Below are 26,668 nucleotides of genomic sequence, written 5' to 3'. Positions count from 1 at the left end.
AGTTGCTCAACCATGTACACAAGTTGATTTTAAAGCCAAGTCCCTGGCTTTAAGACACATACTTACCTATACTTCCAATTGAGGAGATTTTTGTCTAGTAATATGAGTTAGAGTCGTAAGTAGATGGTTATTTAAACACTTTTCCAATTATGATTCTAAACACCGTAGGGGAAGAAGAGGGTCCAACAAATTGAGAGAGTAGCATTGAAACACATACATTACCATATGTAAAATAGACAGCTAGTGAAAAGTTGCTATATAATTCAGGGAGATCAGCCTGGTACTCTAGCGGGTGGGATGGGGATAGGGAGGCTCACGAGAGAGGGAATATGTATATACTTATGGTTGATTCACATTGTTGTATGACAGACACCAATACAACATCGTAAAACAATTATCCTCCAATTACAAGTGAATTTTTAAAAATTTTAATAAAAATAAATGTATAAATACTGAACTTAATCAGTGTAATAAAGAATATTTTAGTTTGGTGTTTTCCCCATTTATAAGACAATGAGCAAATTGATTTAATAAATTTGAACTCAAGAAGATGTCACCAAGATGGCAGTGTAAGAGGCTTCAAACTCCACCCCTTAACAAAGATCAACAGTTAGACAGCTATCCATTAACAGAAACAGCTCTGGAAGAACTGGGGAATCCAGTTAAGAAACTTCAACCCTTGGGGCTGGTGCATGGGGATAACCCAGAGAGATGTTGCAGGGAGGGAGGTGGGAGGGGGCTTCATGTTTGGGAATGCATGTAAGAATTAAAGATTTTAAAATTAAAATAAATAAATAAATAAATAAAAGAGCAGGAAAAAAAAAACAAACAACAAAAAAAAAAAAAGAAAGAAACTTCAACCCGACAACAGAATAAAACCATAAAAAACAGGAAGGAAGAACAACTTCATTTTACCTGCCTAATCCCTTGAGTCTGCTTAGCACCAAGTGGCAACTTCCCAGCTAGAAAGCATTTCCCTCCCTAGGAAAGGGAGAGTAGGTTAACGTCCAGCTTCCTAAGGCTTTCAGGCACTACACAAATGCCCTGCTTTGGTTTCAACCCACCCAGAGACTAGTAAAACTGAGATGCATACCAGCTACACAGTGGGAGTAGCTGAGGTTCCCAGTTACCTGCTCTGCCAAGAACCCCAGTTGCTTTACCACTGAAGAAACTAACAGTACAGCTGCCAAAGACCCTCTGCAGATTTCATTCATTTTCACCCCACAGGTTTTCAAGTTCTCAGACTCCAGCCTGAGTCCCTCCCAGCACCCTCCCTCATCCCCTCCCCAAGCTGGGAGAATTTATACCATGCAGCCATCTCCAGCTTCTGCAGCTACAGGAGGGCAAGACCGTCACCCTTGACCCCTGTGGCTGACCCTCACCACTGGGTCTGCTAAGGAGGGTAGTCCCTTTAGTTGTGCACTGACAGGCCCTTGGCCAACTTTTGACATGGACCTCCAGATCTGTGTGTGTGTGTGGTGCGGGGGGAGGGGGGACTTGGCAAATATGAGAGTGCACTCCAGAGGGTTTGTGGGTTCAACCTCCACCTTATCACTCACCTGCATCACTCTCCTGCATCCTCCAGCCATGCACCTGTACCCCAACACCCTGAATCATGTCACCAGCCTCCGCTGCCATGCACATGCCCTTGGTGACACCCTGTAACCACAAGAGCACACCAGGACAGCCAGGGCTTCCATAGCTGCTAGTGCAACCAGTCAGCCCTGGATCTCACCATTACGTGTGCAGCTGCTGCTGGCCCCTGCCCACTACACAGGCATCTGCAGGTGGCCCCACAGGCCAGTGTGTGCAGAACACTGGCTCTAGCCCATGATCAAATGGGATTTATCTCCGAAATGCAGTGATAGTTTAATCTGATATGCAAATCAATAAATATGATATACCACATTAAGATAATGAAAGACAAAAATTATATGATTATTTTAATAGATACATAAAAATCATTTGACCAAATTCAGAATCTTTTATGATAAAAACTCAACAAAATTGGGTATAAAATGAGCATGCTGTGCTGTGCTTAGTCATGTCTGACTCTTTGCGACCCCATGGACTATAGCCTGCCAGGCTCCTCTGTCCATGGGGATTCTCCAGGAAACAATACAGGAATGGTTAGCCATGCCCTCCTCCAGACAATCTTCCCAACCCAGGGATTGAACCCAGGTCTCCCGCATTACAGGTGGATTCTTTACCATCTGAGCCACCAGGGAAGTCCATGAATACTGGAGTGGGTAGCCTATCCCTTCTCCTAAAGGAATCTTCCTGACCCAGCAACCCAATCAGGGTCTCTTGCATTGCTGGCAGATTCTCTACCAGCTGAGTACCAGGGAAGCCCAAAGGAGCATGTCTCAACATAATAAAGGCTTTATATATGACAAATCCACAGCTATCATCATACTCAGTGGTAAAGGTATTAGAAATGTCTCACTCCAAAAGCCCTAGTAAATTTAGTAATTACAAAACTAGTATGCTTCCTTAGCAGTAACATATTGATCTCTACTGCCTCCTGTATAATTATTCTCTATGAATTCTCATATGAAATGTACCTCAATTTTTCTAATAAAATAATGCAAAATTCTAGTTAGGGCTATATGCCTTCCTGTTCAGTCCCTACGTCACGTCTGACTCTTTGCAACCACATGGACTGTAGCTTGCCAGGCTTCTCTGTCCATGGGATTTTCCAGGAAAGAGTATTGGAGTTGGTTGCCATTTCCTTCTCCAGGGCTATACTCTTCCCCAGTTTCCTGGCTTTTTGTGATCTGTAAGCCTACTCCTGTTTGTATGCTAGAGGAAGATCTAGCCCAGGGAACTAAGAACTATACTCCTGGATAGCATGATTTGATTTAGTTGCTAAATCGTATCCGACTCTTGGGACACCATGGACTATAGCCCATCAGGCTCCTCTGTCCATGGGATTTTCCAGGCAAGAATACTGGAGTGGGTTGCCATTTCCTTCTCCAGGGGATATTCTGGACCCAGGAACAGCATATTTTTACAGTATTACCATTATGATTATACTTTATACCTCATTATTATGAAGTTATTATCTATCATTACTATAGATAACCTGTGTCAGGCTCTTATTATATCAGGTACTATGCTAAATAATCTGCAAGCATTTTGTCACTTAATTTTTAAAAGAATCTTAGGGTATCAGTATTTTTTTAGTTATTCACTGGGTTTCAAAGTCTTTTTAAAAACGCTTTTTTAAATTAATTTATTTATTTAGGCCACGCAGCATGCAGGATCTTTTTACCCAGCTAGGGGCCGAAACTGTGTCTCTTCCAGTGGAAGCACAGAGTCAACCACTAGTCTGCCAGTGAAGTCTCTATTAATATTAATAGAACTATTTATGAATAAGAAAACAGAAGCCCAGAGTGGTGAAGTTTGCCCATATTACCAAGCAGATGCCATATTCCAATCTAGACATGTTAATGGCAGACTACAATTAACCAGTGTCAGCTACCTACCCACATTTAGCCATCTTTAAGATTCAAAAGTTTTAACAAATCATTATATTTTTATTCAGATATAAAATACAGAAATACTGTGTTTTGTTTTGCCTTACTAACATACAAGAGCGATCATACACACAGGACTGGATAGACTTGAGATGTCATAAAAAGAATGTCTCAGTAAATTGAAAAACAAGCTTACATATAGCTTTTGTGAGAAAATCCAAAAAGCTAAACTTAACCACATGGGTAAAATGTAAAAAGTTAAAAACAGACAGTCATAATTCATGTTGTCAGCTTTCAAAAAATTCATCTTTACTGGGTATTGTAAACTATCCTATGATGGCTTGCAAGAACATAAAAAAAGTTTTGATGGCCAGGAAAAGGTGAAGTAAATTTGAGTATAGTCAGCAGAATGAGGAAAACTGAGATCAGGGAAAAAAAAAAAAAGTGGAGGGGGAGGAGGAGGAGTTTATCTAGGAGCTTTTAAATTCAGGAAAGCCTGGAGAAAGTGGTCATGGAAACAGTATTAACAGTGACAAATTGACATCATTGATTATGAAATTAATGGAAATAGGAATAGCCTGTCTCTGAGCTTTTATCCAAAGATTTCAAATGTTTTAAAAGAGTCCCATGATCAATTCTTTCCAAAAAGACTAATAAATTGAACATAATAAGAGCACAGATCAAGACCCTGTCAGCCAGCATTCTGGGATCATTATGTCCTCCCCGAAGGATGACCCCTCTCCCATGCTAGGAGCCTGAGGCTGACAGCCACGAAATATTACACTGCCACTAATGATCCTGAAGATGGTGGGACACAGCTTCCAACCTACCTTCCCAGGGATTTCCTGTGCAAAGAGAAAGTTAGCTTGGCAATAAATAACCTGTGTGCCCATAGTCAGGGAGGACTATTTGACAACCAAATGAATAGAGACTATTTTAAAAATAGAGGAAAAATTACCCTTCACCAGGAAAAGACTGATAAATGAGATGCTTACCCTCGTCTCAGTTAACCATTTAAAAGTAGGAACAGCCTGGATAGATCAGTTGGTGGTTAGACATAATCGCCAAACCACCTGAAGTGTCAGGCTCTAAAAAAATCCACAAAGCGCAGCAAAGCAAAAGATGGGAAAGGATGTGCATGGTACAGCAGAGGAGCTGTTAGCCGTTCCTAGATTCAGTTTAGTACATTGGGGTGGTATGATTTCTCTTGGGTTTTCATTCCAGCATCAAATGATGACTAAATAAAAATAATCCAAACAGCAAGGTATCTATATTTCAGTCCAAGCTAAATCTCAGTTGCAGGTGATAAAGAGAGAAGTGCAGAACTTGAACTCATGTTAATCCATGTGGCTCTTAATTAAATCCTGTCTTGAGAGATGGTCCTTAAGCCATGCAGCCAGGAGCAGCAAGATGGTTTGGGAAACACCGGTTGTGAGGGACTCTTCTGAGAAAGGAGACAACCCAGTTTAGAAGCCTGGAAGCCTGTGGTTGCTTCCCAGGCGGCTCAGTAGTAAAGAACTCACCTGCCAAAGCAGAAGATGCAGATTCAATTTCTGGGTCAGGAAGATTCTTTGAAGAAGGAAATGGCAACTCACTCCAGTATTCTTACCTGGCAGGCTACAGTCAATGGAGGTAACAAAGAGTTAGAGATGACTTAGCAACTAAATAACAAAAATAGCAAAGCCTATGGCTAGTAAACTTAGACAAGAGCATTTGGTAATTAAAAGTCAATTTAGTAAAGTTCCAGTTCGTCCCTCTGTTTTGGAACCAGAGAGAATGTTTATCACTCTTTCAGCCTATCAATAGAGATTTCTAACACCTGACCTTAATCTGTCCCTTACCTGTTCAGTTCAGTTCAGTTCAGTCGCTCAGTCATGTCCGATTCTTAGTGACCCCATGAATTGCAGCACGCCAGGCCTCCCTGTCCATCACCAACTCCAGGAGTTCACTCAGACTCACGTCCATTGAGTCAGTGATGCCATCCAGCCATCTCATCCTCTGTTGTCCCCTTCTCCTCCTGCCCCCAATCCCTCCCAGCATCAGAGTCTTTTCCAATGAGTCAACTCTTCACATGAGGTGGCCAAAGGACTGGAGTTTCAGCTTCAGCATCATTCCCTCCAAAGAAATTCCAGGGCTGATGTCCTTCAGAATGGACAGGTTGGATCTCCTTGCAGTCCAAGGGACTCCCAAGAGTCTTCTCCAACACCACAGTTCAAAAGCATCAATTCTTCGGCACTCAGCCTTCTTCACAGTCCAACTCTCACATCCATACATGACTACTGGAAAAACCATAGCCTTGACTAGACGGACCTTTGTTGGCAAAGTAATATCTCTGTTTTTCAATATGCTTTCTAGATCGGTCATAACTTTCCTTCCAAGGAGCAAGTGTCTTTTACTTTCATGGCTGCAATCACCATCTGCAGTGATTTTGGAGCCCAAAAAATAAAGTCTGACACTGTTTCTACTGTTTCCCCATCTATTTCCCATGAAGTGATGGGACCAGATGCCATGATCTTCATTTTCTGAATGTTGAGCTTTAAGCCAACTTTTTCACTCTCCTCTTTCACTTTCATCAAGAGGCTTTTTAGCTCCTCTTCACTTTCTGCCCTAAGGGTGGTGTCATCTGCATATCTGAGGTTACTGATATTTCTCCAAGCTATCTTGATTCCAGCTTGTGCTTCTTCCAGCCCAGCGTTTCTCATGATGTATTCTGCATAGAAGTTAAATAGGCAGGGTGACAATATACAGCCTTGACGTACTCGTTTTCATATTTGGAACCAGTCTGTTATTCCATGTCCAGTTCTAACTGTTGCTGCCTGACCTGCATATAGGTTTCTCAAGAGGCAGGTCAGGTGGTCTGGTATTCCCATTGCTTTCAGAATTTTCCATTGTGATCCACACAGTCAAAGGCTTTGGCATAGTCAATAAAGCAGAAATAGATGTTTTTCTGGAACTCTCTTGCTTTTTCGATGATCCAGTGGATGTTGGCAATTTGATCTCTGGTTCCTCTGCCTTTTCTAAAACCAGCTTGAACATCTGGAAGTTCACGATTCACATGTTGCTGAAGCCTGGCTTGGAGAATTTTGAGCATAACTTTACTAGCATGTGAGATGAGTGCAATTGTGCAGTAGTTTGAGCATTCTTTGGCATTGCCTTTCTTTGGGATTGGAATGAAAACTGATCTTTTCCAATCCTGTGGCCACTGCTGAGTTTTCCAAATTTGCTGGCATATTGAGTGCAGCACTTTGACAGTATCACCTTTCGGGATTTGAAATAGCTCAACTGGAATGCCATCACCTCCACTAGCTTTGTTTGTAGTGATGCTTTCTAAGGCCCACTTGACTTCACATTCCAGGATGTCTGGCTGTAGGTGAGTGATCAGACCATCGTGATTATCTTGGTAGTGAAGATCTTTTTTGCACAGTTCTTCTGTGTATTCTTGCCACCTCTTCTTAATATCTTCTGCTCTGTAACCCTTACCTATTAGACACTGAAATAAGTTCAGCTTGACTGAAACTCTATGTATGCAGATATGCCTCAAAGATTTGACCTTCTGACAGGGAAGAGAAATATATTTTTTTCGACAGTATGCCAGAAACACTCACTCCATGTGAAAACCTCCATAATGCTCTTGAAGAGACATAAAATATTAAAGTAAGTATTGAATTAAGGCCATAATGATGCCCACTATAGCAAAAGTTTTGTAATGAGGCACTGTGGATAATATAGCTATTTTTAACAAAGATGATGAGAAACATTTGTTTACATATAATGCAAAGCAAGAAAATGAAGATTGTTTAAACTCTTCCCACCTTGCCCCATTCAACTATAACACTCACATACATGCCACCCAAATCCATGATGCAAGATAACTGTAAAGAAAAATCTGAGCTTTTGCGCAAAAGGATTAGAGAGAAAATGTTAAAGGAAGAAAATGATCTAACTGTTATACACTATTGATGAGAATATAAATTGGAATACACTTTGTGGAGGGAAATTTGACAGTATTTATGAAAATTTAAAATATGTTTACTCCTTGATCCAATAATTCTACTTCTAGGATTCTAATCTAGAGAAATACATTTGCAGGTGTGCATAGAGGCATGGAAACGGATCGTTATGTATTGTTTACTAGGCAGAAAAAATGGAATCAAACTAAGTAATTATTAATAGAAAGACAGCTGAATTGTGATTACATTCCCAGAATACTGTGCAAAGATTTAAGTGAACAAGGAAGAAGTGTGTGTTTTAAAATATGACTCTCTCCAAGTCATATTATTAATTAGAACAGGAGTAGAAAAGGAAAAGTCAGTGATAATAGCTAACAGATAGGTATTATAGTATGATTAAACTGTTTTTACATTTATATGTGTGTTAGATATACATAAATACCTTGACAAAAATCTGTGAAAGAGTGTTATCCGTGGTCACCTGTGGAGAGAAATATGGGTTTCTGGGAGAGAGGTTAAGAGAAGATTTTATTAAGCTTTTTAAAAATAAATTCCTATATTATTTAAATATTTTTAAAGTACATAAAGATTGAAAAGGGAAATGTTGTTAAATATTACTGAAAAATTCAATAGGAACTGCTGAAGATTTGTTAGTTAGCTCAGTTGTGCCCAACTCGGCAATCCCGTGGACTGTAGCCTGCTAGGCTCCTCTGTCCTTGGGATTCCCCAGGCAAGAATACTGGAGTGGAATGCCGTTCCCTTCTCCAGGGGATCCTGCCGATCCAGAGATTGAACCCAGGTCTCCCACATTACATGCAGATTCTCTACCACCTGAGTCACCAGGGAAGTAGCTAGACAATGATATTATTCAATACCCAAATCCTGGGGGGGGGGAGACGGTGAGGAGTGGGGGGACGGGATATCTCATGTCTTTTACAATCCAGCCGAGGTGCTGCTTCACTTGGTCTTCACTCTGAGACCCAGACTGACGTCAGGTGGTGGTGCCCACTTTCTCTCCTCCTCCTCCTTTTGCTCTCACTTTGTTCTCCAGTTAGTGCCAGAAATGTAAAAAGTGATTTAAATATCTTTCTCTACTGAAAAGTTTTTCCAGTAGTCATGCATGGATTTGAGAGCTGAACTATAAGGAAGGCTGAGCACCTAAGAATTGATGTTTTTGAATTGTGATGCTGGAGAAGACCCTTGAGAGTCCTTTGGACAGCAAGGAGATCCAACCAGTCAATCCTAGAGGAAATCAACCCTGATATTCATTGGAAGGACTGATGATGAAGCTGAAACTCCAATACTTTGGCCACCTCGTGCAAAGAGCCAACTTATTGGAAAATACCCTGATGCTGGGAAAGATTGAAGGTAAAAGGAGAAGAGGGTAGCAGAGGATGAAATGGTTATATAGCATCACTGACTCAATGGACATGAACTTGAGCAAACTCTGGGAGATGGTGGGGGACAGGGAAGCCTGGTGTGCTGCAAATCCATGGGGTTGGCAAAGAGTAGGACAACAGCAACAACTCTACTGAAATCCCTTATTCACCCCAGCTGGAACTATTTAACCTCAACATTCTCTCACTGATTTCCCATGTTCAACTTCACCCTCAGAGTACTGCCTTCATGTCCCCAAACATGGTCACATCGTTGCTTCCCTAAAGCATGCAAATGTCTCCAACTACACTGCCCGCATGCATTTCTCTACCTACAAAATGTTCTGCTTTACCTCTGGAGTTTACCTTTCTGGAACGTTAATCTGATTATCAGTTATCTTAAAATTCTTTGAGTCAGACTTTCACCTGAGGAGACATCATGAAGGTGTTCAGGCTGTTTATGATTTGACTCATCCTGCTTGACTTCCTTCTCTCTGGTGGTTCTTGAATAAAGACTTCCCACTGGAGGGCTTTCCTGGTGGCTCAGTGGTAAAGAACCTGCCTGCCAGTGCAGGAGACACGGGTTCCATTTGATCCCACATGCCACACAGCAGCCAATCCTGTGTGCCACAACTACTGAGCCCATGCTCTAGAACTTAAAGCACACGCTTGAGAGCCCATGCTCCACAACAAGAGAAGCCTCTACAGCGGGAAACCTACGCACCGCAACTAGAGAGCAGCCCTCCCTCGCTGCACCTAAAGAAGAGCCCGGGCAGCAGCGAAGACCCAGCACAGACAAAAAGAAAGAAATAAAATTATATTTTTTAAAAAAGGTTTCACACTGCAGGAATAGCAAACTCCCTAGCATCATCCAGTGTTCTAAGCTATGTTGGTTTTGCAAATGTTTCATCCTCTGCTTTAAGCTCTGGTGCCCTCCTCAGGAACTCCTACTTGTTCTAAAAGAATCCATTCAAAGCTCTCATTGTTTCAATCCCTGATATGCTCATGCTGTTTATAGAGGTACCCTAAAAACCTAGGGCTTCTCATTGCTTTTGCATTCATTACAAAAATTGAAATTTTTCATTTATTTGTCTGCTTTTCCCATAAAGCACGTCTCAACACTGTATTCTTGTGTCCAACTCAGCACCAATAAGATTTAAGAAATGTGAGTTAAACAAACACCCCAGTACAACTAAAGTGAGAAGGATATAGGTCACTCTTCCATTTGGCCCCTGCATAGCACACATTTTTTTCTTTAAGAATGAGAGGCACACTTTTTAAATCCACACATTCACCCTCGATAGGGAATTGGATTCTTAAACAGGATCAAACAAAGCTACCATCATAAAGTGCTCATCAGACCTCAGTCCCTTTGTCTAGGGCTCTGATCTCTTCACTTTCTCCAGCATTAAGTTGCAACCCAAATGGGCCTTCTTGGATGCCTTGCTGATCCTGTTCACAGTGCCAATTTTCTCACTGGGTCTCACTGAGCACACTGTTCGCTGAACCCATGGTAGGCAAGGTGCAAGCTAAGAGGCTGGAAGAAAATTCAAGGAGCCGTAGGAACTGCAGATACATTTATCCTCTCCTGGCTGGTGCAGCAGCCGTAGCAGCAGACATAACATAACATAACATAACATAACATAACATAAATGCACACAGCCCTGCAGGGCTGTTCCAGGTGAAGCTTATATATTCTTACAGAACAAAAGTAGCCCGTGGCCAAGCGAGTACCTCGTAATGCTCATGCTCAGTGTTATAAGTGATCTGAGCTGTTACACAAGCATGCAAAGTCATTGTTTCTAGAACATGGGGCGAGAGGGCATGAGAGCATGGGGCAAGAGAGCCTGACTGGTGCCATCTTGTTAATTTCCTCACACTGAATCACCTTGCCTTCAAGAATGCTATCACATAGAAATGCTGGCATTGAACCTCTGTTCCTTTGGATAATTAACACCAGTGACAATTAATATAATTAAACTATCCTGTTGGCATTATCGCAACTTAGTTACTTTAGAGTTTCTGCTTTCCCTAGACTTCTAAGTTTGAGGCTTTTACATGGTATCAAGGCATTTGATAGGGCTTCCCTGATACCTCAGTTGGTAAAGAATCCACCTGCAATGCGGGAGACCTGGGTTCAATCCCTGGGTTGGGAAGATCACCTGGAGAAGGGAAAGGCAACCCACTACAGTATTTTGCCTGGAGAATTGCATGGACTGTATAGTACATGGTGTCGCAAAGAGTCAGACAGGACTGAGTGACTTTCACTTTCACAAGGCATTTTATTGGGAACAGCCTCAAACTCCTAGGATCTATAAATCATCAGTCCTTGAACACATGGCTTGATGGCAATGAAATAATCCCACTACCTTCTAACCTTACTAGAACATGAAAATCCCTGAGAAGCTATCTGAACAAGTCTTTATCTAGACACACTATACCTTTCTGAGGTCTTAGTGCTGCCCTGGACTTTCCTGGGCTCCCAAGTTTAGGATTCCTTCCTCTAGGTTCTTCTTATATAATAAGAAGAATAAGAATAAGAATAAGAATAAGAATAAGAATAAGAATAAGAATAAGAAGCTGCTTCTCAATAATTCTGCTCCATCTCTTTTCATCCGGGGCAGAAAAATTTATCCCTCTGTTTGCTTCAAAGGCATCAAGTAAAATCTCCTTAGTGGATTGAAGGAGATTGGAAATCAAATGTTTGGAAATCAAAAGCCCTGAAGATACCACTTTTTTCTACTTTTTGACATGTTGCTTTCTTTCTCTAAGGTAATGGGTTCACTATCTACTTGAAGGGATAAAGTGAGAAGAAGTATAAGAGAAAAAAGAAACTTCCACAGGTAAAAAATGTTATCCTACTTTTTAAGAGTAGATAATGATGCTTCAAATAAAATATTTTTCTACATGATTTTGGTTGTGAAGTGCTTTGCAGCACTGGTTCTGCATCTAGATATGATTCACCCATGCTGTAACTCCTAAGAAACATGTTTTAACAGTGTACTTATGTTGGTGCAAAGGTAATTGCAGTTTTGCATTTTTGAAATTTGACATTTGATTTTGCAATACATTCTTAAATAAAGGTGATTATGTTTTACATAATTTTAATGTGCATTTATTGTTTTATGTTTTTGCTAATGAATTATCATTTATTTTATATGTATTTTAGACCATGGAAATGCTAGACAAAAAGCAAATTCAGGCGATTTTCTTATTCGATTTCAAAATGGGTCATAAAGCAGTGGAGACAACTCACACCATCAATAATGCATTTGGCCCACAAACTGCTAATGAATGTATGGTGCAGTGGTGGTTGAAGGGGTTTTTCAAAGGAGATGAGAGCCTTGAAGATGAGGAGTGCTGTGGCCAGCCATCAAAAGTTAACGACCAACTGAGGACTATGACTGAAGTTGATCCTCTTACAACATGAGAAGCTGCTGAAGAACTCAACACCGACCATTCTATGGTCATTTGGCATTTGAAGCAAACTGGAAAGGTGAAAAAGCTCAATAAGTGGGTGTCTCATGAACTAACTAAAAATAAAAAAAAATCATCATTTTGAAATGTCATCTTCTCTTATTCACTGCAGCCACAACAAACCATTTCTCAATCAGATTGTGATGTGCGAGGACAAGTGGATTTTAAACGACAACCAGCAATGACCAGCTCAAGGATGGACCCAGAAGAAACTTCAAAGTACTTCCCAAAGTCAAATTTGCACCAAAAATAGGGGCATGGTCACTGTTTGGTGGTCTGCTGCCAGTCCGATCTACTACAGCTTTCTGAATCCTGGTGAAACCATTACTTCTGAGAAGTATGCTCAGCCAATCGATGAGATGCACCAAAAACTGCAATGCCTGCAGCCAGCATTGGTCAACAGAAAGGGCCCAATTCTTCTCTGAGACAATGCCCAACCACACGTTGCATAATCAATGCTTCAAATTTTGAATGAATCAGGCTATGAAGTTTTGCCTCATCTGCCATACCCACCTGACCTCTCTCTCACCAACCGACTACCACTTCTTCAAGCATCTCAACAACTTTTTGCAGGGAAAATTCTGCACAACCAACGAGATGCAGAAAATGCATTCCAAGAGTTCATTGAATCCTGAAGGATGGATTTTTATGCTATAAGAATAAACAAACATTTCTTATTGGCAAAAATGTGTTAGTTGTAATGGTTCCTATTTTCATTAATAAAGATGTGCTTGAGCCTAGTTATAATGATTTGAAATTCAGGGTCCGAACCACAGTTACTTTTGCACCAACCTAAATATTTCATTACCAGTATTGACTCCCATTTGAACCTGTTATAAGTATTTTAATAAAGTTTATTGAAATGGAATGTAAAAGCAATTTCATATACTCTAAACCCAAAGAACAAAGAAGACAGGATGTTGGCCAAAAAATCCAGGTGTGATAACAGATGGATAAGCTATGTAAAATTTATTCATAACTCTCAATTATTCAGTAAATAACTATTTATATTATTCAACTGGAAATTAAAATAATCAGGGAATGGTAAAGTTTCCATACTGATATAAACTAGTGGGCAGAGATGTAAGCATCCACTAAGACTTAGCGAAGATGGGTAACTGTTTTCCTAAATGGTTCTGTACAGAGATGGTAGGTATTTAGAGAAATAAGGATTCTATAGTAAAACACATTCGAGAAGTGCTATGTGTCACACCTGGGAAACTTTACGCACATTAACATATGTAAAACCTCTAAAGAATTGTGCAAAAAAGGAAGCTGTTTCACTTTGCTTAAATTAGTATTTTTTAAATGTATTTGAGCATACTTTCTTTCTCTCTGTCTACACATACCCCACACGCTAGTATTCCTATTATCATCTAATGAAGCAAAAACATTCTGCTAAAAAAAACAACTTTTAGGATTATTCTATTTTAAATTCATTTTTTTAACCTGACTTCCATTTCTTTTCTTAACTATTCTTTAGTAACTTATCTTTTGCCACAGAACGAACCCTCATTCATTCTATTAAGAAACTGATGAGTGAAAGTTGCTCAGTTGTGTCTGACTCTTTGCGACCCCAAGGACTCTCTATACAATCCATGGAATTCTCCAGGCCAGAATACTGGAGTGGGTAGTCATTTCCTTCTCCAGAGGATCTTCCCAACCCAGGGTTGAATATTTGATGAAGGAATGATGTGCAAAAGTTGGCTTAAAATGCTTGTCTTTAAACATTTATGTATATGTTTGTTTATCCAGGCTATTGTCTTCTGTCTCCTGATTTCTATGTACTTAGAATGAATACACTTTTTCTTTTCTTTTTTTTAAATTGAAACTTATTGGCATAAGAGGTACCTTTACATTAAAGTTTGAAGACTTTTCAATATTAAAAGTTTTTTTTTTTAGATATTTGAGAAGAAATGACAAAAAACAGCTCTGCTTTGTTTCATTTTAAAAGTAATATTGTGTTATCAACTAAAAAAAAGATACTGCATCTTTCAGAACCCTGGTCAAAGTGGCCAGAAAGCAAAGGCAAATTTACACAATCGTGGAATCTTAAATCATTCACATTTTACCAATGGACAGGTGCTTGAGTAGACCTTATGTTCAGATAAACAGTCAACTTCTTCCCAGTTAGAATAATTTTTTTCTTCTCAGCTTCCCACTTTGGCCTCTGGAGAAATGAGCCCCTCTTCACTTCTCTTCTGGAGAAGCCAATGGCAGCCCATTCCAGTACTCTTGCCTGGAAAATCCCATGGACCAAGGAGCCTGGTAGGCTACAGTCTGTGGGGTTGCAGAGTCAGACACGACTGAGCGACTTCACTTCAGTTCCAGTATTCTTTCCTGGAGAATCCCACGGACTGAGGAGCCTGGAGGGCTAAAGTTCATGGGGTCCCAAATAGTTGGTAGAAGCACCCATGCATGCAGTCTGGGGTTAGGGTCCAAGCATTTGCGTTTCTAACAGGTTCATGAGTGATGTTGATACTGTGGTCTGAAGAGTGCACTTTGAAGACTTCTGTGCTAGACAGAACAGAAAGGGCCTTTTATTCACCAGTTACCCAGATTTCCATCATCTCTGCTCTAGCATCTCCTTCTCTGCATGGGCAGGCAATTTAGGTAACTCTCTTGTACTACTTGTACAGGAGATTTTTAATTCAAACAGAAGCTAACTGGCTCATTTTCCTTTTAAGTCTAAGCCATTATCCTCCCACACAGGATGAATGGTGAACTTCGTACTTTGGAGGAAAAAACTGAAGGCTAACCGATATGTGGCTTATAGTATCTTTTTTTTGCATCTGGTTAAAACTCATAAGAGAGGTGGAGCAAGTGATTAGTCTCTTGCATCTCCTCCTGGTCTCACCTATTCCTCTTCCATCCTCATGCAACAGGGATATTCTCCTGCTCAGCTACTCAGAGGTGGGTACGTGTGATCTTTCTGCATCTATAATTTGTAAGAATTCACACTTTTTCTAGTAGAAGATCCTTGTATCAACATAAGATATGTCAGTCTGCCTTCCTGTAGATAGAGCTTTATGGAGCCTTTTACACGTGAAGTAGTCTTTTTTATATCCTTATGTCATTTATAGTTCACTGCCACCAAACCATGACACCAGAATGCACATTTAACACTGAATTTAATATAAGAAAATTGTGACCAGTTTCCTAATGTTCAGCATAATAATCACTTTTTCTACTGTGCTTAAAAAAATGAGAGAAATTCAACAAATGAAAAGGCAAAGCCCGTATTTTTCCTTTTTTAAAGTTGAGCTATAATTGACATAAACACTGTATCAGTTTTAGGTGTACAACATAAAGGTTTGATATATGCAGATATTGAACACGATTATCAGAGTAAATTTAGTTTATTAGTCACTCAGTCATGTCTGACTCTTTGCAACCCCATGGACTGTAGCCTGCCAGGCTCCTCTGTCCGTGGAATTCTCCAAGCAAGAATATAGAGTAGGTTACCGTTCCTTTCTCCGGGGATCAAACCCTTGTCTCCTGCATCTCCTGCAATGCAGGTGGATTCTTTACCACTGAGCCACTCGGGAAGTCAGAAAAAGGGTACAGATGAACCTATTTGCAAAGCAGAAATAGAGACACAGATATAGAGAACAAATGCCTGGATACCAATGGGGGAAAAGAGGGGTGAGAGGAATCAGGAGTTTGGGATTGACATATATACACTATTACCTATAAAACAGATAACTAATGAGAACCCACCATATAGCACAAGGAACTCTACTTAATGCTCTGTGGTAACAAGGAGGAGATACAGGTATACGAGTGGTTGATTCTCTTTGCTGTACAGCAGAAACTAACACAACATTGTAAAGCAATTAAATTTGAATTAAAAAGTCTTCTTAGGATATAAGTAATTAAAAAAAGGATATGAATCACCGCTTTAAGATGTTGCTTCCAAGATAAACTCTAATTTACTCCCAAGACTTTTGTTGCTGTTGTGTGTATAGTGTTTATTGAGAACTTCACATAATGAATCTGTGATATCCATATTATTATTCTGCTTATTTGTAGATGAGGTATGGAGAATTTTTTAGAATAACTTTAAGTCACAAGCCTAGTACATAGCAAAGGCAGTGTTTAAGGTCAGGTTGGCTGACTCCACACACAGGCTTCTAAGCAAGATGTGTGTATGTGTGCCAAGTCACTTCAGTCATGTCCAACTCTGCAACTCTATGGACTATAGCCCACCAGGTGCCTCTCTCCATGGGATTCTCCAGGCAAGAAAACTGTAGTGTGTTGCCATGCCCACCTCCAGGGAATCTTCCTACTAAGTCGCTTCAGTCATGTCTGACTCTGTTCAACCCCATAGACGGCAGCCCACCAGGCTCCGCCGTCCCTGGGATTCTCCAGGCAAGAACACTGGAGTGGGTTGCCATTTCCTTCTCCAATGCATGAAAGTGAAAAGTGAAAGTGAAGTCACTCAGTCGTGTTCGACTCTTTGCGACCCCATGGACTGTACCCTACCAGGCTCCTTTGTCCGTGGGATTTTCCAGGCAAGAGTACTGGAGTGGGTTGCCATTGCCTTCTCCGGGGAATCTTCCTAACCAGGGATCAAACCCGCATCTCTTAAGTCTCTTGCATTGGCAGGCAGATTCTTTATCACTAGCGCCACCTGGGAAGACCCCTAAACATGATGCCCTTATACAATTCAAAAACTTTTTTTGTTTTGCTTTGTTTAGCCATGTTTGACTCTTTGCAACCCCATGGAGCATAGACCACCAGGTTCCTCAGTCTGTGGAATTTTTCCAGGCAGAATACTGGAGTGGGTTGCCTTTTCCTTCCTGACCCAGGGATGGAACCCATGTCTCTTGCATCTCCTGCATTGGCTGGTAGATTCTTTACCACTAGCACCACCTAGAAAAGCCAAATCAAAGAATATCAGAACGCAAATAACTCTGAAAGTCTAGTTCTTAATCTTGACTTACAGACCCTTATATCTAATGGGCTACCTGTTGTACTGTTCTAATCTAAATTTGATATACTTGAATATCTCACTGGCAACTCAGTTTTTTTCTGTTTATTTAACTGACTTACCTTGCCATAATTGATATGCAAGTTATGACCAACCTAGATAGTATATTCAAAAGCAGAGACATTACTTTGCCGACTAAGGTCCGTCTAGTTAAGGCTATGGTTTTTCCTGTGGTCATGTGTGGATGTGAGAGTTGGACTGTGAAGAAGGCTGAGCGCCGAAGAATTGATGCGTTTGAACTGTGGTGTTGGAGAAGACTCTTGGGAGTCCCTTGGACTGCAAGGAGATCCAACCAGTCCATTCTGAAGGAGATCAGCCCTGGGATTTCTTTGGAAGGACTGATGCTAAAGCTGAAACTCCAGTACTTTGGCCACCTCATGCGAAGAGTTGACTCATTGGAAAAGACTCTGATGCTGGGAGGGATTGGGGGCAGGAGGAGAAGGGGACGACAGAGGATGAGATGGCTGGATGGCATCACGGACTCGATGGACGTGAGTCTGAGTGAACTCCGGGAGTTGGTGATGGACAGGGAGGCCTGGCGTGCTGCGATTCATGGGGTCGCAAAGAGTTGGACGCAACTGAGTGACTGAACTGAACTGAACTGTGCATAGTAATGGTGTATAATTTGTTAAATGTTGTCAAGTAATACTTTCATGAATCCATTCCCCATAATAAAGACAATGAACATATCCATCATTCTCCAAATTTCCTCAAATTTCATTGTAATATCTCTTTCCAACTTTTCCCAGGGATCCATCCCAACCACAGCAACCAATGATCTGTTGTCTGGTGCATGTTTACTGGTCTCCGTTTTGTTCATGGCCTATGTAGATCCAGCTTTCCATCTGTTATCATCTCCTTCCACCTGGTGGATTCCTTGTAACATTTCTTGTAGAACAGTCTGAAGCAAATCTTTTATCTATTTTATGTCTGAGAAAGCTTTCATTTCATTTGTGTTTTGACAGCGATTTTCACCGAGGGTAAAATTCTGGGTGACAACTTTTTCTTTTGTTATTGTAAAGATACTATTCCACTGTCTTCTGCGTGTATTGTTTCCAAGAAATCTGCAGTCATTCTCATCTTTGCAATTGTATATAATATTCTTTTTGTCCATGGGCATTTTTAACATTTTTCTAAGTGTTTTTAAATAATTTTATTTTCTTTGTATAGTTTTCTTCATTTATGTGTGTGTTTATAATTCATTGAGCTTCTTTAATTTGTAAGTTTATAGTCTCCATCAAGTTTAAAAATATTTTAGATGTTATTTCTTTAATATTTTGCATCTCTTATTTTCCTTCCCAATTTTACATATATTAGGCTTCTTGAAGATGTTTCACAGCTCATTGATAACTCTGTTCCTTTTATCTATATTTTCTTTGGTTGATTATGCTTTTGGTATTCTATCTAAGAACCATTGCATAATTCAAGATCATAAAGATTAATACCTAAGTTTCCTTCTGAGAATTTTAATGTTTTTGCTTTTAACTTAGGTCTTTGATAGATTTTGAGTTGTTGTTTTTTTTTTTTTTTTGTATATGGTGTGAGGCAATAGCTCAGCTTCTTTATTTTGCACGTATGTATCCAATCATCCCCAAATCATTTGCTGTTGGCATCTTTGTTGAAAATTAACTAATCATAAATGTAAGGGTTTATTTCTTGACTCTCAATTCTATTGCATTTATCCATGTGGCTGTTCTCATAACAGTACCTCACTGTCTTGACTTCTGTAGTTGCATATTGAGTTTTAAATTTGGAGAGACCCTATTGGCTCAGAGGTTAAAGTGTCTGCCCGCAATGCAGGAGACCTGGGTTCGAGCCCTGGGTCGGGAAGTTCCCCTGGAGAAGGAAATGGCAACCCACTCCAGTATTCTTTCCTGGAGAATCCCAAGGACGGAGAAGCCTGGTAGGCTGCAGTTCACAGGGTCGCAAAGAGTTGGACAAGACTAAGTGACTTCACTTCACTTAAATTTGGAAAGTTTAAATCTTTGTTCTTCATTTTCACGATTAGTCTTACTATTCCCAGCCTTTTGAATTTCATATGAATTTTCGAATCAGCTCATCAATTTTTGTACAGAAGTCAACTGGATTCTTATAGGAAACAAATTGAGTCTATGGAACAAATTTGGGAATACTTCAGTCTTAACAATAATAAGACTTTCAATCCAAGAATATGGGCCATCTTTCAATTTATTTAGACCTTTAGTTTCTTTAAGAAATTTGTAGTTTTCTGAACGTAAGTTGTACTCTTTTTGGTTTAATTTAGACCTAAGTATTTTATTCTGATATTATAACATGCATGACTTTGTAAATAAAAGTTTTTCTTAATTGTTGGGAGGTAGCTTATTGTTATATTGTTATTGTATATTGTATAACATTGTTATTATTGTATAATTGATTTGGTATGTGTTGTGCCACAATTTTACTGAGCTTATTTATTAGTTTTAATCTTTTTTAGTGGATTCTTTAGGATTTTCTGTATGTAACGTCATGTCATCTGATAATAGAACAATTTCACTTCTTTTTTCCCCAATCTGGATGTTTATTTTCCTACATGATTAATGTGGCTTAAACCTCCAGTACAATACTGAATAGAGGTAGCAAGAGTGGGCACCCTACTCTTGCTTCTGGTGATCAGGATAAGGCATTCAATCTTCCTTCACCATTAAGTATGATGCTGGTGCTCAGTCCCTCTGTTGTGTCCAACTCTTTGCGACCCCAAAGCATCATTTCAATCCTGTCCGACTCTGTGCGACCCCATAGATGGCAGCCCACCAGGCTCTGCCATCCCTGGGCTTCTCCAGGCAAGAACACTGGAGTGGGTTGCCATTTCCTTTTCCAACGCGTGAAAGTGAAAAGTGAAAGTGAAGTCGCTCAGTCGTGTTCCACTCTTAGCGACCCCATGGACTGCAGCCTTTCAGGCTTCTCCGTCCATGGGATTTTCCAGGCAAGAGTACTGGAGTGGGCTGCCATTGCCATCTCCAGAACTATAGCCTACCAAGCACTTTTGTTCATGGCAAGAATACCATTGCCATGTCGTGGCAAGAATACCAGAGTAGGCTGCTTTTTCCAACTCGAGCATCGAGGGATCGAACTTCCAGGGATCAAACCCGCATCTCTGTGGTTCCTGCACTGCAAATGGATTCTTTACCACTGAGCTACCAGGGAAGCCCAAGAATGATGCTAGCTATAGGTTTTTAGATTTTTATTTTTATTAGATTGAAGAATTTCCCTTCCTTTCTAAGTGTGTTCTGTGTTTTTATCAGGAAGAGGTATTGAGTACTGTCAGATGATTTTTCTACATAGATTGGGATGATTGTATGATTTTTTCTTTTTATTTTATTAATGTAATAAAGTCACATTAATTTTTTTTTTCTAATGTTGACTCACCCTTACATTCTTGAAATAAATCCCACTGAGTCATGGATGCAAAAACCTCTTAACTGGTCTGTCTTTCCCCACCTCAACTTCCCATCAAATCATCCTACTAATAGATATGTCTTTGTAAAACAGAAATCTGCTTTAGTTATTAACTTTTAATTTCTCTTTAAAACCTTTGGTGTAAAATTCAAACTCAACATTGCATTGGACACTCCTTGACCTGGCCTAGTAGGATCTCCAGGCTGACTGCATACTATTTCCTCTTCATAAGAACATGAATTGCTTGTAATTCCTCTTATATACAATATTCACCTCCAAGTTCATGCCTCTTCACATGCTTCACCTGGAATGGTTTTCATTGTCTAGTTAGCTCCTGATGATATATCAAACCTGATTGCAAGTGCATACTCCTCCCTGAGGCTATTTCTCATGTTCACTCTCCCAGTAGGGTATGCTGCTGCTGCTGCTAAGTCACTTCAGTCGTGTCTAACTCTGTGCAACTCCATAGATGGCAGCGCACCAGGCTCTCCTGTCCCTGGCAAGAACACTGGAGTGGGTTGCCATTTCCTTCTCCAATGCATGAAAGTGAAAATTGAAAGTGAAGTCTTTCAGTCGTGTTCGACTCTTAGCGACCCCATGGACTGCAGCCTTCCAGGCTCCTCTGTCCATGGTATTTTCCAGGCAAGAGTACTGGAGTGGGGTGCCATTGCCTTCTCTGCCCAGTAGGGTATAGTTCCCTGTTTTAGGTAGTCCCTCAGTTTATCTAAATCATGGTATTTACTATGTCATATCAAGATGATTTCTTTATGTGTAAGGTCCTGAGGGAGAACCTTCACATTATTAAGATCATGCCTTAATAATATCTATTTCTCCAGTGTTCTTGCCTGGAGAATCCCAGGGACGGGGGAGCCTGGTGGGCAGCCTTCTATGGGGTCGCACAGAGTTGGACACGACTGAAGCGACTTAGCAGCAGCAGTAGCAGTACAGGTCCAGGCCATAAGATTTGTTGATGTTCAGTATCTATATGTATGTATGACAAAGGAGTTCCTATACAGTAAGAAATCAAAGCAGTCAATCCTAAAGGAAATCAATCCTTTATTGGAAGGACCAATGTTGATGCTGAAGCCCCGATACACTGGCCATCTGATGCGAAGAACATAACTAATTGGAAAAGATCCTGATGCTGGGAAAGATTGAAGGTTGTAGAAGGAGACGACAGGGGATGAGATGGTTGGATGGCATCACCAACTCAATGGACATGAGTTTGAGCAAACTCTGGGAGATAGTGAAGGACAGAGAAACTTGGTTTGCTGCAGTTCATGGAGGGTCTCAAAGAGTCAGACACAACTTAGTGACTGAACAATAACAACAATACTTTAAAGAACTGCAAAATTCCCAAATACTTATCATTGATTCTATTACCTATATGGAAATTCTCTGGAGCATTTATCATAATCTTGTTTGCCTGTGATATATTTAATATCAAATCTCCCCTGAAGGCAGACACCATTTCTATTTTGTTCACCTTTGTGTCCCCAGCACTTAACACAGTGCTTTGTATATATTTGTAGGATGTAGAAATGAATGAATAATTGTCCCTTCTTTTGCATGAAGGAGTTATAAATCAGCCTAGTCTTTTAAAGTAGATCATACCTGATGGAAGCAAACTATTCACTTTCTGGATAACTTTTCAACTTTTCCCCTCAGGTTAGTTGGTTTTAGCAGACCTGGAGTCCTAAAATCATTTAGTTTGACATGAAATTAAAATCATCTAATTTCACACTTCATACATTTACTCTTCCGCTAGTTTATAAAAATAACTTCAGGTCCCTGCTCCAAGCAATTTGTGTGAAATAACTCTTAGGACACAGATAGGTATAATTACTGTGGTAACCATTAGAGCCTTGTCCTTGGATATTTTGGCTTCCTTCTTGTACATGTGGTAGGATTGCGCTATGGGCCTTGGAGCTGCCTCTGGCCAGTGATTTATGAGGGGAAGTGATGCTGGTCGTGTCTAGGAGACCGCTCTTGCTGCAGACACCCTTCCCACACTCTTTCTCCTCTGCAATGTGACTGGAAATATTCCCGAAAGTGACTGCAGTTTCTACTGGGTGTTCTTGAGTAAGCGTGATATGGGACACAGACCCTTGCTGATCTGAAAGTGTATGTTAGCAGGAAGTATCATCTGTTGCTTTCTAAAATTCAGATGTGAGAGTTTTTACTGTAGCCCAGTCCAGATCAGCATGACAGGTCAAATTATCATCCTCATTTGCAGAGGAAGGAACGCAGGTAGAGAGTGGGCAACTGAATGATTTTCATCACTGCCACCACATGACACAGGCCTGTGGGATTCCACTCAAACCACCTCCCCACAGACTCAGTCCTGTTCACCCTCTGCTTCCCTGCTTTGCCTTAACATTACCCATCTTCTGGTTGTGACACTCTTTCTCACGCACCCAGGAACACACAGCTGTCTATATTCAAAAGGAGAAGTGGATAATAATATAAAGAACCTGTTTAATAGGGCTGAACCTTGGAGAACCATTTTTTCTCCTCTGATTGAGTACTTTGTCATTTTAATAGGACAATCATAGTTTCACAAATCATTTAGTTAGGACAATTTCTGGGATAATTACCTTGTCAGTTAAATTTTAAAATATTGAAATTAAGGTTGAAGTTTGAAAATTATTCACAGCTTTTGCTTTCTCCTTGTTATATAAAGCCACCAATAATGTCCAGAAAGACACAAATACTCTGATACTGTAAACCCGAGATCAAATGAAGTGTAATCAATTTTTCATAGTTGTTTATAAGGTCCATGGAGTAAAGCATAATTCAGCTGACTACAGAGGCAGGGGGATATTATTCTTATATAAAATGACTTTAATATATTTGCTAAAGTAAATTATTCAAAAAATTAGTAAAATGATTTTTAAATGACCTTTTTTAATGCTTATAAAGTAAATACACATAGAGTGCTAATAATTAATTACTGAGGTTTTTACATAGAAACAAAAGGCAAGAAGGAACATCAAGCTTCTGGTGTTATTTTCACTATGGTAAAGCAGCCCTGAGCTTCCCTGGTGGCCCAGCAGTAAAGAATCTACCTGCAGTGCAGGAGACGTGGGATCGATCCCTGGGTCAGGAATATCTCCTGGAGAAGGAAATGGCAATCCGCTCTGGTGTTCTTGTCTGGGAAATCCCATGGACAGAGGAGCCTGGTGGGCTACAGCCCATGGGGCTGCAAAAGAGCTGATATGACAGAGCAAATAACACAACAGCAATAAAAGCAGCACTATTTGAATAGTCTAGGGCTTCACTGCCTTGCACAACAACCAGCCACATGTGGTTATTTAATTTCAGTAAAATGAAAAAAAAAATCAGTTGTTCAGTCATACTGGCCACATTTCAAGTGAGGTTCTTGGTGGGGATGACTATCAGTATGATGTGAACGAAGGAAGAGGTGTGTGCCAGGAAATCCAGAGGAGGGGAATTTTCGGTACTGTGTTCAGAGAAGTCATGCATGAGATTGTTCCTGATCTGAGTCTTGACAGTTCAGTAATGAGGACAACAAGGCAAATAAATGCGGGAAGGATGCTCCTATCAGAGGCAGCATCAAAAGTCGTGATATAGATTCCAGGAGTCCCCACTGTGCTTGTGAAATAAGCACCAGTGTCTTTCCACTAAGGAGCAATATGTGATGAGTTGTCAAGATCTATGGGGACCAGGCACTGAAGGTTTTACAATGCAAATAGACTTGTGTTTTATCCTGTAAAATATGTATGAAGCTTTTCAATACCTGAATAACAAGGTCAGCTATGCATTTTTAGGGAGTTTACTTCACAAATGCATGGAGTATAAGCCGAGCTGTATCATTTCCTCTTTAGTAGCTAAGTCCGACTCTTGGCAATGCCCCCAGGCTCCTCTGTCCATAGGATTTCCCAGGCAAAATATTGGAGTGGATTGCCATTTCCTTTTCCGGGGGGATCTTTCTGACTCACGGATCAAACCTGTGTCTCCTGCATGGCAGACAGATTCTTTGCCACTGAGCCACCAGGGTACAGCCTTTAAAATTCTGAGTCACCATATTGTACACCTGTGACATGTAATATTGTTCATCAAATACATTTCAGTTAGAAAAAAGAAAAGAAAGAAATCAACAAACGGGTTTGGCAATTTCTCATGTGTTTATTTTTGTGATTGAGACTGTTCCGCTCCACTCAAAGTTCTTGCTTAAATACCCTCAATCCTTAACCCTTCATGATTTAATCAATAAGTATGCTGTTCATTGACTATTATGTTTAAAATAGTTTCAGTAGGTACTAAATTGAAAAGAGGAAAGCAATTCTAAAGACTTTAAATCCCCAAATATTCCCCAAATGTTACTCTTTTTTGTTAAAACCTCTTCTGGAAGACATTTTTAGAGCCATTAACCAGTGGTTCCATTTTATGTAAAAAAAAAAAAAAATGCTTATTGAATGCTCACTATTACTAGATGCAATTCTAGAAGCTAAGGACAAAGAAGAAATGAGCTCTGACTCCTCTGATTAACCAGCAAGGTTGCTCTAGTATAGTTTTACCTCCTCTTCCCTTCCCTGCCCTCTTCTGGTAGATACAGAAAAGTTTTCTGAAATAGACCAAAGTCAAGTGGTTGGAGGAGACATTGCCTGTAATTAGCATCTGTAGCATTAGTCTCTTATTTAAAAAATAATGGCGAGAATAGCAGAAATAGGAATAAATAATAGTGGGTGTGAGAATTATTTTGTTGTAATTTCCTAAGAGAAATATTGTAAATATCGTCCTTTGTCCAAAGGAGAAATTTTTTGTACATTCCTTGTGCTTGGGAAAAGAAGGATGCTATAGTGATAATACACAGTGAGAGAAGCTAAGTTTTCTTGAATTTTAGTCTTCTGTGACATTTCCATGAGATATCACTTACTTAAAACATAAAAATTACCTGTTTATGCTTCCCCATAAATATACTTCAAATATGCTAGGTTTTTTCTTTATAATATTTTTTCCATTTCTGATTATTTAAATAACTGATCACAGAAATCTTGAGTAATCTCAGACTTAAATTATGAAATTTAATTACAATTCTGGAAAATTCTCCATTCATGTTGTTTAATATAACTGTAGTTCATAACAACTCACAAGAAGCAGGAACTTTTATTTTTAGAAAGTATATATTGTGGAAAGATAAAAATGTTTTCGTTTTTCAGGTTTTTCTATATTTTGTTAAAGAAAAAAATAACTAAATTGGTAAATGGGGCAAAAATAACTGATTGAGCTTTCAAGCCATGATCTAAATAAAAGGTTTATTACCTACTCTCCAAGATAGTATAACTATTATTGCTATTTTGAAGCAACTTAGCAGCAGCAGCAGCAACATTACCTTTAGAAAAATGATCAGTCATAATTATGTTTTTAATCAGAAGAAAGGCCAATGATTCTTACCCACTAATGAAGAAAACCCAAAAGGTTATAATCATTATTGCCAAATAGAATATGAAATATTTGCATCTAATTTAGCAATCTTATTTCATCATTCGTGCCCCCCCCCCAAGTCTTTCATATCCTTTTTTGAACCAGCTTTGTCATATTGCTGGTTCCTGCTTTAATGAGTTCGTTAAATCTTTTGCTTGTATTCACTCTGCCTCTGAGAATGTTTTTGTTGTTTGTTACATTTTGAAGTTATGTTTTGACTATCTGAAAATTAAATAATGATCTAGTTATTCTATTTACCACTAAATCCATTATGATGGAACACATACCTGAGGATCCCATCTGTAAAGATGGTGCCCATAACCAACAGAATTTCTAGAAATATTTGTGGATAAGACCAGGTTGATTTAGTCATCTGGGAAATAGAAAATGAGCAGATCCTAGACGCTGCAGAGCTCAGTTCTTTGAAAGAATAAAGAAGCCCTGAAGAACCTGCCGGCCTTGGCTCTTCAAGTTTATAGTAAGACAGAGTAGACTGTCTTGGTTATCTGCTTTTGTAAACGCTGCGTG

Source organism: Ovis canadensis, chromosome 9 (assembly GCF_042477335.2).
Source record: "Ovis canadensis isolate MfBH-ARS-UI-01 breed Bighorn chromosome 9, ARS-UI_OviCan_v2, whole genome shotgun sequence".
In the NCBI taxonomy this organism is placed as follows: domain Eukaryota; kingdom Metazoa; phylum Chordata; class Mammalia; order Artiodactyla; family Bovidae; genus Ovis; species Ovis canadensis.
The sequence above is the reverse complement of the archived record's forward strand: the minus strand, read 5'-3'. Positions refer to the sequence as shown.